Source organism: Pan troglodytes, chromosome 2 (assembly GCF_028858775.2).
Source record: "Pan troglodytes isolate AG18354 chromosome 2, NHGRI_mPanTro3-v2.0_pri, whole genome shotgun sequence".
In the NCBI taxonomy this organism is placed as follows: Eukaryota; Metazoa; Chordata; class Mammalia; order Primates; family Hominidae; genus Pan; species Pan troglodytes.
In genome coordinates, this window is record NC_086015.1 from 11,038,714 (window position 1) to 11,051,127 (window position 12,414).

General features: G+C 38.5%; 1 protein-coding gene across 6 annotated transcripts in view; it reads left to right on the forward strand.

Annotated features, from left to right (window-relative positions):
- Nucleotides 1-12,414, forward strand: part of GRM7 (glutamate metabotropic receptor 7) — an 882,926-nt gene that overhangs the window by 145,855 nt on the left and 724,657 nt on the right. Inside the window, exon 1 of one of the 6 annotated variants that reach the window (XM_063806590.1) lies at nucleotides 3,685-3,757. The exons of the other annotated variants lie outside the window; for them this stretch is intronic. The gene's annotated coding sequence lies outside the window, so the exon portion shown is untranslated. Of the gene's footprint in view, nucleotides 1-3,684; nucleotides 3,758-12,414 lie in introns of those variants that run through there. 6 annotated transcript variants of the gene reach the window in all.

The following is a 12,414-nucleotide window of genomic DNA, read 5'->3' on the forward strand; positions in this document are numbered from 1 at the left end:
ATTGGAGGCTCTACTTCCTAGATGATGCACTCACATATCAAGCAAGTTAGCTGTGGTTGCAGGAGGGAGGCCTCAGTTCCTTGCAATGTGAAACTTCTCATAGGGAAGCTTGAGCGTTTTTGCATAATGGCTGCTGGCTTCCCCCAGAATAAGTGATCCCAAAGGGCTCAGAACAGAAGCTGCACGGTCTTTAATTATCTAACCTGATAAGTCATACTCCATCATTTATGCAATATCTCATGATTATACATGTAAGCCAAACTCAAAGTGGTAGAGGAATAAATAATTAGTATGGATAACAGGAGGTGAGAATAATTTGGACCCATTTTAGAGGCTGCCAACCAGAGTAAAAATTTTTTAAACACAAGAATTACATGTATATGATGTATTGGGATGAACTGGAAAAATGTGGAAGTATACAAATGAGGTTTAGTGAAAACAATCTTTTTTATATATTATATAACTTTGGATATAATTATATAAGTATTAGGACAAATATGAATTGGATAAAACTTTCAAATACAATCTCTTTGGTTATGATTAGTGAGAAACTTGAACTTCCCATTGAGAATGAACCTATTTTTAAGAACTCATCTTATGCTTGAAAGGGTTACATGAAATATCTGATCAAGACTTTTTTAATGATGATCTTTTCAAATTCTTGATAAACATCTTTAACAAGAAACTTCACTCATACGAGTAGGTAATAAAATAATGTAAATCATTTTATAACAATTTAAAACATATACCAAATTATGTTCAAAGATTGTAACAGCTCTTTCTTTTCAATTGATTGTGAAAATATGAATGGATTAAAAATCCAATCCGCGTTTTTCCCGTCCAGTGTTTCAAAATAATAATGAAGCTCTAATTTACAAAATGCACTGCCTTATTGGATTAGAGGCCCCTACAAGAAGCTTGGATGACTCCAAAAAAGCACATCCGACAAATGCGTCTAAAAACACCACAGACAACAGGCAGGCAAATCAATATATGAGACTTAGATTTCAGGCTGCTGGCTGGACTTGTGCATGTCAGGAATCCTTGCGTGTCATCGCCAGGCACAGCACCCTCTACAAATTGCACTTTAGCTCTACATCACACCCTGTAAGAAGCTCACTGGTGCACCTTATGCACAAAGGGAAGGTCTGTATGTGGCTGCTGGCTCTTGAGACATATGGCCAGATGGCAGTTCTTGTCTTCGAACAAGTCACGCGTCAAGGTGGAGCAGCAGATACTGGACACTGGTCATCATTTTCACAGCCATTAAGGACCATGGACCTACTCAGTAGTTCCTCTCAGGGCTAGGCTACCTTCTGTGAAAGCCCAGAGTCTCTGCTTATAGCTGGATGTGGCCATCCGGGGACTCTGGCCAACTAGGCATTGGTTTGCTCTACCTCTATCCCCAGCTACCTGGGATTCATATTTTTTGTCAAATCTATAACTCATTCATATCACATGAATAACATTTTATTTTAAGAGTCTGATAAATCAATTTTAACCTATAATCCTGGCACCTTTAAAGTTCTGAAAGCATCTCAAAGTTTTCAGTAATACTGAATTCTATGAATAAACTAATGTTCAATAGTACCATATGTTAATTTAGGTATTTGCCGATATATTTTAAAACATACTTCATAAGAACATTTCATGCAGTGGGTTTCTAACTTGGCTTATCATGAAACTCCTCTGGGCAGAATTGTATGATTTTAGATATTGATAATTAGCCATTGTTAGTAAGCCTCTTGCAATAGCAAGAATCAAAATTTTAATTTAAATTCAAAAATCCAGGCTTACTTCAGATACAGAAAAATCCAGATGCACCGAAAATGACATCAAGTTATTGGCTGGCACTCTCTCTATATTTCTGCTGCCTCTTTTTATAGGGAGTCAAGGCTGACTACCTATTTTTACACTATGTTTAGCATGGAGAGGTTGCCTCTTTTTCAATAGCTCCAACAAAAGGCTCAGTGTTGAGTCTCATTGCCCTGTTGCTGAGGAATGCTCAGACTGGCCAGAACTGTGTCATATCCCTACTCAGGTAACGAAGGGGATATAGCCAAACTCATTCAAACCATACAGCTAAGATAGAGGAGAGGTATAATGCCTCAAAAGAAAAATGAGATGCTGTAATCAAAAGGGAAATGGTTACTTAACAACCTTCCCCCCTCCTGGCTCTCCTCCAAATGCACTATGTTTGTTAATCTGAATTTCAAAGGAGTAGGACTTTCAGTCTATATTTTGAAAGAGTCCCCCAGAAATTGAAGGACCGCTGGTCTACTTTATATCATAGCCTTATCATTTTTAGATACATAGGAAAATGGATAGAAAACTAATTAGAATTCTTCTCCTACTGAAACTCAGTTGATATTCTGAGCTTCATAGTCATACCACCAAGATCACTAGCTGAAAGTGTGTGAAAAACTGTCTTTATGTGAAGGGAACTATCATCTAAGAAATGTAGTGTCACTCAATGGGAACGCCCACAGAGTAAATTCTTGTTAATGTCGTTTCTTGGTAAGTTAATGTTCTTCCTTCCATCAGATTGTAAAGACTGTTCATCTGATTATTTTTCCTTTTTTACTCTGGCTGCTGGGAAGCCCAAAGAAAAAGTTCTTGTTTTGCCGTAGTAATAATATAAGTCTTTGTGGCTAACAAATCCTTTTCCTCCTAACAAATCCTTTTTCTCCTTTCTTATGACTATTATTCAGTGTGTAATTTTGCAGTAGTAGTATAAGCCACACTAAATCATATTGGGAGGAGAAATCAGAAAATTTTAATTAATTTTCATAATTGAGAAATGAATTCATAAAAATAAAATATCATCACATAGAGCTGTGTGTATAACTGAAAGGCAAAAGGAACACTGATTTCATTTTACAATCTTTAAGTATTTCTAATGGATTAAGTTAAATAAATCTTGCTGAGCACCTACTATGTGTTAGAATCTGAAGGAAATATAGGGATAAAAAAGGTGACTTTCCTTCAAAGGGATTGACAAATAATAACGATAAATAAAGCATATGAAAATAACTTCAAACAGTACAGAATATCTCAATGAGTATAAAAGGATATGTTTATTAGACAAAACAACAAACCTTGGTAGACAACTTCCTAGAGCTAATTTGGTTATTACTTCTGGATAGGCTGAATATATTGGTTCGAGGTATTTCTCCTTCGGTCTCCAGCTTAAATTAGCATTCTCAAATGATTAGTGATGGCGTGGCTAATGAAGAAAAAGCTCAAGATGAGGCAGGGGCCCTACTCCTGATTTTTGGCTCTGCCATTTAACAACTGCTGTAGGTCCTTCAGCAAGTTCCTTTGGCCCTTCCACCCTCTTTCTCCATCAATCAAATGGAGATGATGGCCACACCTAAACTGTATCGTGATGATAAGGATTAAATGGAACAGTTTCTATAAAAGAGTGGAAGCATTAGTAAGAATGTGTGTTATTCATATTTTTTTGGCCTTCAAGATCTTCCCTGTAACTCTCCTGTAGCAGATATTATATCCCCAAAAATAGAAATAATATCTGTTATCTCACTCATACTCAGAGATTTGGGGAGGCCTATTAGCAAATATCTCTCAATATCTGGAATAGCTCAGAGTCTCTAAGAACATATTATCTTACATTCCCTTTTCTTTCTCCATTCCCAGACACCGCACCAATGCCTGGATGTAGCCTCATGGCCTAAGATGGAAAGTTCTCAATTGCCAACTCCTGTCTGAGTTTGCTCTGCCCTGGAATATCTGGCTTGTATTTTCCTCTTATTATAAATTTTCATTTATTTATGAAAGAGTTTTAAATGATCTGATGCCCCACAAAATGTTCAAGTTCATCTGTAGATTGTTTCTTGAAGAAGAAAACACTAAATATGTGACATGAAATAGTCAGCAGTAGCTTCCAGTTTATCCCAAATTCTGAAACTGCGCAGAGGTTTGAGAGATTTCAGTACTGGGAAATAGGCCATTTACCCATTAACTGACTGTTGACACCAGGGACATTTGGTTCTTGGCCCAACTGTACCTGCAGAACTAGCAACATAAGACATGTTCAAAACATTCCCTCTCATTCTGTCTCATATTGAAATTAAGGTAAATTATACTCTTTTCTAAAGCAAATGTCCTAACATCTAACAAGCAAGTAAAAGATGGTGTAGACTCGCTACAGTGTTTATTTGAATGATGCCTGTAGATAACAATGAGAATGCATTTTTTTTAAGTGTATTCCTCTGTTGGTGTCCTTTGGCCTTTTTAACAGGGTCACCTAAAATGGATGAATTTTCTCATTGTGTCAATGCCTGTCTCTGACCTAGAAGGAGTTATAGGGCTAATTGGCTGTGCAGCATTTATGCAGCATCCTGGTGCATCAGTAGTAATTGTCAAGAATGGCCTATTTAGTTTGTTGTTGATTCAAGCTCATCTTTTGTTTAGGACGTGGTCCTTAAGGAAATTATTTGGCATTCAAATCAAACACTCATAACTGATGGAAACGTCTGATGACAATTCACATCATCCTAGGAGGCCTTTAGACACTTACTACACTGATTTGCTAAATGTGTTTACATTTAATTAAAGAAAACTCTCTTCAACCAGGAGAAAGTTGCTGAGTGAGAAACTCAATTGTTTGGAAATTTGCATCTCTTACAACAAACAAAAAGAAAATTTAAATACCATCTTCTTAAAAGAAAATTGGTTTGCAAAGAAAGAAGAAAACAACTTGATGATGATTTTGTGTCTCTCTCAAATTCAAGTTTATATCTACAATTCCAAATGAAGTACTAGTTGTTTTTACCTCATTTTGGGGCCAGAAGTGGCTTTCAGAGCCTGAGTAGACTCACACAATAATCTCCTCTGTGGTTTTATTCTTCCTTTCCTCCTCTTCTTTCTCCTTTCTCCTTTTTTCTTGGAAGAAGCTTAGAGCCAGTGAATGAGACTCAAATTCTGTTTGTGCTTTACATTAATAGCACAAATTTAAAACACTCCACTCCTGTCAAACTATTTTTTTTAATCTGAAAAAGGCAGGTGATAATGACTATCTCATAAAATGTATGTGAGGCTCAGATGAAATAATGAATATAAAAAGATCTTCTCCGAAAAGTTGCCTCTTTATGATTAGAACTAGTGACTTCCTTAAAGAAATAATTTCAAAATTATCAATTCTTGCTGTCACGGAGGCCTTTCTTTATCTCAAGACAAATAGATCTGCTTTATTCATTTAAGCCAGTTCCTACCAGTCTGTCCTCAGATATGAAACAACTGGTGCCTAAACTTATTCTCATCTTTGCCTTGAATTTAGTAAGTTTTCATATCACAGTGATAATAAGAATATGTGTATCACTGTATCTTCACATCAATACATTTTGAAAACATGTACTGAGTATTTCTTGGGTGCCAAATATTGTACTACTTAATATAATCAACTCCTCCAACAATTATAGTACAAGAACTATTCATAAACCCATTTTAAAAATGAAGAAATTGAAGTTTGTAGTACTGACCCGAGGTTGCACAGCTGGTGAGACTGAGTTTCAGTAAGAATAGGATTCTAATTAGTTTTCCATCCATTTTCTTATGTATCTAAAAAATGATAAGTAGATATAAAGTACGATATAAAGTAGACCAGTGGTTCTTCCATTTCTGGGGGACTCTTTCAAAATATAGATAGAAAGTCCTACTCCTTTGAAATTCAGATCAACAAACATAATGGATTTGGAGGGGAGCCAGGAGGGAGGAAGGTTGTTAAGGGCCCAGGTCAATATGCAGTTTTATTTGTCTGATTCTGTGTGCACTGTCTGCCTTCAGTTGATAGAAGTAGCTGTCACCTTTCAGATGCGTGTCTATTGGATAGTTATCACAGAAAGAGACCTTAACTAGGGTCCATTAGCCTCCAGGGGATCCTTGAGATGGGCTTTGGGAGTCTGAGAAACCCCTGAAATTGAGTGCAATACATTGTAGTGGCTGAGTATGTTTCACAGATTCTCGAATCAGACTCCAAAATGTTAAGACCCAAGAAGATACTCTAGAGTACATTTAGCAACTTTGATCTTTATCAAAAGCAACCTTTTCCCTAAACTTGGCATTAATAACAATTGACTTTTCAGCTATACCTTCAAAATCAGGCCTGTTAATATATTACAGATATAACAAGAAAAATGGAAATTTACAGCTAAGGAGCAGGGTGTGGGCCAGTAGATAGAAAATTACTAAAAGGAAACATCACAGACAAGGGGAGATTCTGGGCCGGGCCAGTAGCTTGGGACGGGCATGGTGGCTTACGCCTGTAATCCTAGCACTTTGGGAGGCCAAGGCAGGCAGATTGCCTGAGCTCTGGAGTTGGAACCCAGCCTGGGCAACACGGTGAAACCCCATGTCTACCAAAATTACAAAAAAAATTAGCCAGGCATGGCAGTGTGTGCCTGTAGTCCCAGCTACTCAGGAGGCAGGGGCACAAGAATTGCTTGAACCCGGGAAGCAGAGGTTGCAGTGAACCAAGATCACACTACTGCACTCCAGCCTGGGTGACGGAGCAAGACTCCCTCTCTCTAAAAAGAAAAGTGGGAGGGAGAGATTCTGGCTAAACTGACCTAATAGGATTCTTGCTGAAGGCAAGTCCAAGGTGATCAGACATTGCCTGGGGACAGTGAAAGATAAACAACCCAATCAGATATTGAGGGTGATAAGACATTGAAGATGGGAGATCAAGGCTAAACTGATTTAGCAGGATTTTTGCTTAAGTAGAATAGGTTAGAGACAAACACAGAAACCTAAAAATCAGGAGCTAGTTGAGAAGAGTGTTCAGAGGAGGCCGATGAGGATTTTGTCCAGGAGAGACTTGCAGCATGGGGTGGAGAGCCAGAGTGTAGAAAGCATCCTCCAAGGTTCAGTCCCTTTTGTGGGAAACTTTCTGGGCAAGATCATGGAGAGCTTGATACCATGGAACTGCCAGAAAATGGGAAAAAAGCAAACAAACCTTTTTTCCCCTGTAGCATTGACCAGTCAGGAAAAGAATTGCAGAAGCAGAGTAAGGGGGAAGAGTAGGGACTTCCAGTTCCCTCAAAGTGCATGAGTTGAGAACTAGCTTGAGAAACAGTGCAGTGGATCCAGGCCAAGACACTAGAGTCAGAATACTTAGGTTTATATCCTGGTTCCCCTCCTGGCTAACTCTACAACATATGAAGGTTTTGTCCTCTCACAGCCTTGGATCTCTTACCTGACAAAAATAATGGGGGACAGGGGACAAAAATCATAACTAATTTGTGAAATTGTTATGTAAATTAAATGAGCTGACTCATATACACATCAGAATGGTACCTGGCACATACATTAATGTTACCAATAATAACAGCAATCAATATTATTAATGTAGACGTAAGTGGAAACTTTATATGTAGAAGAGCTCTCTGTAAATAAAATAACCTTTATTACCATTAGTGAATTGGTAAATCTCTACCCTGATGCTCTTAATGCCACCTTTTATTTTTAATAGCATTTTTAAGTTTATATGCTCATGTTCCACCAAAAGCCTTAATTTTAAATGAGCATTTTATGTCTTTGGTGGTATCTTACCATCAGGAGGTGATTGTGGTGGCCATGTTTATTCTTTGCATGCACTTTTTATACTCAGTTTAACGCAGAGAGCAGAGCCAGAGTAATTATCTCCTATTTTTCATTTACATAGCTATCACTCAATGCCAGTGGTTTTAGCAGTACAAAGTCTGTTTTATCTGAAATGGAATCCATTTAATAACACCAAGAACTTATTTGTATAATTGACTAACAATTGAAAGCAAACCTGGGAACAGAAAGAGGCAGAGTTACCTATACTGAGAACCATGTGTATGATAATGGAAGTCTCTTTTTTTCAGTCTTGAAGGATTAAAAAGAGATTTTAAAATGTTAAGTGAATTTGTAATAGAAACAGTGGGAAAGGTATCATTTTATATTTGAACTCCTACAAAAGCCTTAGGAAATAGCAAATCAGCCATTTGGGTTTAGGTGGTTCATTTTTATTCTGTCCTTTGTCTTGCAAATGAAGGTTCCCAGAAGAGAGTGTTCTTCTCAAATAAAATAAGCTTTTGAATTGACCTCAGAAAGAGGTTAAACTGCTGAATCAGATTAAGCCTGCCTCTGAGCTGTTTCTTGGGCTCCATTTTCTTTCCCTGTCACTGGAGTACCCTGACTCTTGGTTTTCTAGTTGGTACTTGGTAAAAGTCTGTTTCCCTAGGGATCAAATGGATTGAGTGCCCAGGAGAATCCTGTACATGAGTGACGCCAGCCAAGTAAAGAGGATAGGAAGGAGTGAGGATCCTAGTTCACTCAAGGCAGCATGGTTTATCCGAAGGAAACAATCTTGGCTCTCAGCTCCACATCCTTGCCTGATACTTTGGTTTTTAAAGGGCATTTGAAAACCTGGAAATCTTTTTTCAATTATGTAAAATCTTCGAATTTTAAAAACTGTTCTTTACAATTTCAAACATATTTAAAAGCAGAAAATAGTATTCAATGAAACCTCATACACCTATGATGGGGCTCTGGAAACAGTACCCCAAAATAGCCCTCACTGACATATTTAATATTTTAAACTGAAAATATTTAAGAAAAAGGCAGATGCAGGAAGGCCTTTCTGACCTTCCCCCATCCTTCTCCCCTGAAGAGCTCATAGAAACCAGGAAGATTTTTCTGACCTTTCCCTGGAGAAGAAAGAGGTGCCTTCCCATAGAAAAGGAACGTCCTTACCTCCAAAGATGCAGAGACACAGACAAAGAAGAATCTGAACAAACAGGCCTTGCTAAGTTTCCCCCAGTTTATTTGTGTGTTTGTTTACTGAGACAGGTTCTCACTCTGTTACCCAGCTGGAGTGCAGTGTAACTATCATAGCTTATTGCAGCCTGGACCATTTGGGCTCAAGTGGTCATCCTACCTCAGCCCCTTGAGTAACTAGGACTACAGGTGTGCATCATCATACCCAGCTAATTTGTTATTTTTTGTAGAGACAGGGTCTCAGTATGTTGTCCAGGTTAGTCTCAAACTTCTGGCTTTGAGCAATCTTCCGGCGTCTTCCTTCCAATACGCCGGGATTACAGGTATGAGCAATGGCACCTGACCTTCCTGACAACCCCCAGTTTTTTACCATTAGACCACACCTCTTTGGCCCTACCATATTTCTGGATGACAATCCATTCTTCATCAACCCTACCATAAAAAAAAAAAGGTTCAGAAACAGTAAGAAAAAGAAACTTAAATAAATGTCCTTATAAAGGCCCCTGTGACATGTCAAAATTATATTGCAAAAAGCAAATGTGTATGCTCTTCTGTTGTTAATCTGTCATTTTTTATAAGGACCTTAGCCATGAGGTAAGGGTGTAAGAAAAAATATTTTTCTCCCCATCCCTCATCACCCAGCTTCAAAACTTGTTAACTCATGGTTTTTCCTGTCTCACTCCTCCCCTCTGCCTTGATTACTTTGAAGCAAACTCCAGATATCATATTATTTTATCCATAATAATTTCAGTAGATTTCTCTAAATGTCAGAGGCTCTCTTCATGAAAAAACAACAAGCAAAACACTGCATTTTTTAATTATTAAATTTTTAGTCAACGTTCACATTTTCTTAATGCTTTCATAATTTTCTTTAAGTACACATCTATTTCTCCCTTTATCCTCTCTCTTATATGAGTTTGTTTGAATTAAGATCCAAATAAACTAGCGTGGTGGTGCGTGCCTGTGAGTGCCTGCAGTCCCAGCAACTCAGGAGGCTGAAGCAGGAGAATTGCTTGAGCCAGGAGTTCTTCCAGTCTAGGCTGAGCAAAATAGTGAGAACCCTATCTCTTACAATTTCTTTTTAATCCGAATAAAAGCAATTGCAATTGTTTGCTATGTCTTTCAGGTCTTTTATTTTTAATCTATTAATATGTCCTATCTTTTCTCATTTATTTCTCTTTTCTTTGGTAATTAATTTGTTAAAGAATCTGCATCATTTTGCGTATATTTTTTCACAATTTGGATTTTGCTTCTTTTGGTGTTAACTGACATATCTGCCCCTCCCTTGATTTGCAGTATATAAAAACAATTAGAAATAAAGGCTTAAATAATTCTGGTAGATTTTTTGGTGGGGACAAGAATATGTGTACAGCCGTCAATGCTTTTGTATACTTCTATCTTGATGCATGTGGGCTGTGGATGCCTGTCTTAAAGTAATGCTCCCTCTGCTGATGATCATTGTCTGTTAATTTACTAGGGAATAAAAAACAAAACCAAAACAAATATCTCTGGACAGCATCATCACAAGCTTATGACTCTACCCTAGACTTTCTTGCTTTGAGCCCAGGGAGGGAGTAGGCAAAGTTTGACTCAGTGGGATTACATCAGCAAAATTAGTAATATTTTATTTATTTATTCATTTTATTTATTTTTTAATAATTTTTTGAGGCAGAGTTTTACTCTGTCACCCAGGCTAAAGTGCAGTGGTGCAATGTCAGCTCACTGCAACCTCAGTCTCCAGAGTTCAAGGGATTCTTCTGCCTCAGCCTCAAAGAGTAGCTGGGATTACAGAGGTGCACCACCACGCCCAGCTAAGTTTTGTATTTTTAGTAGGCTGGTCTTGAACTCCTGGCCTCAAGTGATTTGCCCACCTCAGCTTCCCAAAGTGCTGGGATTACAGATGTGAGCCACCACACCTGGCCATAATTAGCATATTTTGAAAACAATAATAACTAAGATTTCACCGTATTTACTGTGTTCTGCCTCAAGTCATTTGTCATTTATTGACTATATATCTGTCTCCTTGATTGTAAATTTCTTAAGAATAGAGACTGTATCAAGTTTAACCATTGTATCCCCAACATCTAGAAGCATCAGCTGAGATGTTGTGGTGAGAGGTGAAGCCAGCTGGACTTCTGGGTCGGGTGGGGACTTGGAGAAGTTTTCTGTCTTACAAGAGGATTGTAAAATGCACCAATCAGCACTCTGTAGCTAGGATTGTAAAACGCACTGATCAGTGCTCTGTGGCTAGCTAGGGGTTTGTAAAATGTGCCAATCAGTGCTCTGTGGCTAGAGGTGTGTAAAATAGACCAATCAGCACTCTGTAGAATGGACCAATCAGTGCTCTGTAAAATGGACCAATCAGCAGGGTGTGGGTGGGGACAAATAAGGGAATAAAGCTGCCCTACACCCCACCCCCCGACAAGCCAGCAGTGGCAACCTGCTTGGGTCCCCTTCCCTGCTGTGGAAGCTTTGTTCTTTCACAATAAGTCTTGCTGCTGCTCACTCCTTGGGTCCCTGCCACCTTTAAGAGCTGTAACCCTCACTGTGAAGGTCCGTGGCTTCATTCTTGAAGTCCGCGAGACCAAGAACCCACCAGAAGGAACCAACTGTGGATGCAGTGGGATATCAATAGATACTTGATAGGTAGATGAATGAATGTGAGAGTGAATGAGTAATTTAATGAGTAAATGGATTAATGCATGCTATGACAGATGCTGTGCTTTCAATCTTTTGGAGTACACAGATAAGTAAATAACGCACTAGTCATCTCTTGCTACATAACAAATTAATGCAAAAATTAGCAGATTAAAACAATGAAAACGTATCCCAGTTTCTATGGGCAAGAAATTCAGGAGAAGCTTAACTAGCTGGTTCTGGCTTAAGGTCCATCAGGTGGCAGTTGAGATGTCTGCTGGGGCTGTAGCGATTTTCAGGCTTGAGTAGAGCCAGAGAATACATTTCCAACATTCCTCCTTCATGTGGCTATTGGCAGAAAGCCCTCTTTCCCTGCCAGCTGTTCTTTGACAGGTGAACCACTGCATAGGAATACTTGAGTGTCCTTACAACGTGGCTTCTCCCATTGTAAGTGATGTAAGAGAGAGCAAGAAGGAGGCCAGAGTGCCTTTGATAACTTAGTCTCAGAAGTCATGCATGTTACTCCTACCTTACTGTGTTCGTTAGCAATGAGTCACTAATTCCAGCCCACACTCAATGGGAGGGTAATCAGGCTACACCCTTTGAAAGGAGTTCTAAAGGATTTTTTGATATATTTTAAAACACCGCAGGTAATAATTACCACAAAATACAACAAAGACTACAGTAAAGAATTGTCCAAAGTCATTTAGCTGTAAATGGAATGCTACTGTAGAGGAATACGCAGTTTATTAAGGGTTTTGAAATCTGGGCTAAAATCCCAGCTAGTTCTATTGTTAGCTGAACGCATGGCCTTAGGTAAATTACTTTCTTTCTTTGGGTCACATTTTTGACAGCTGAAAAAGTGTTACCAAAACACCAGGAGGTCGGTCTAGGGCCCCTTGCTCACCACACAGAAAACCAATTACTGAGACAATGAGTATTGCCACAGAAGAAGGCGTTTTAGTTGGGTGAAGTCACTCAAAGAGATAGGAGATCAGTTTGAATTCCGTCTTT